Raw genomic sequence first — 687 nt, forward strand, 5'->3', positions numbered from 1 at the left:
CACCCTCGAAGCGCCTCCGTGTCAGTTGGGGGTGCGAACTGGAAACCTCTCAATCCGGCAATTGCCCTCAGTTCCTCTTGGCACTGGCTTGTTGTTTACCTGGTTTGTTGTGTATAAAAATACACAACAAACCGAATGCGCAACAAACCAAATACAGGATAAAACCAGAACAAACGAAGTACACAACAAACAAAATGCTGAAGGGATTTTGCATTCCCCAATTAACTATGTTGCTTCCTCTCTTGTTTTACCTTTTCGGAAAAGATGATTACTAATACGCACCGTACACCGAGAGTGCCAGAAAGACTTTAATGCAACAAGCAGGCAGAAGCATACAAGCATTGGTTTAGGGTTTAGGGTTTAGGGTTTAGGGTTTGCTAATGATTGGCAGTTGCACCAACTCCCCTCAGCACATCATTTCGCCAAAATTACTTATAGATCTTTTCTCGATCCATCGCAACAGGAATACATAAACGAATGCATCAAGCCCCAAAGCACAGCAGATGCTGCTACAAGTCTGCGTGTCAGTATCTACGCTTCGGTTTACAAAGGCATGTAGAGGCGAAGACGTTCAAAGAACAACTGAATGAATACTACTAGGGCAAATTGCTGCTGCATGCGACAACGATGGTTTAACGCTGACTCCGTAAATACTGCGTGTATGCACAATATATATATATATATATA

This window comes from Eimeria mitis, genomic scaffold, assembly GCF_000499745.2.
Source record: "Eimeria mitis Houghton genomic scaffold, Emh_scaff2026, whole genome shotgun sequence".
Classification (NCBI taxonomy): Eukaryota; Apicomplexa; class Conoidasida; order Eucoccidiorida; family Eimeriidae; genus Eimeria; species Eimeria mitis.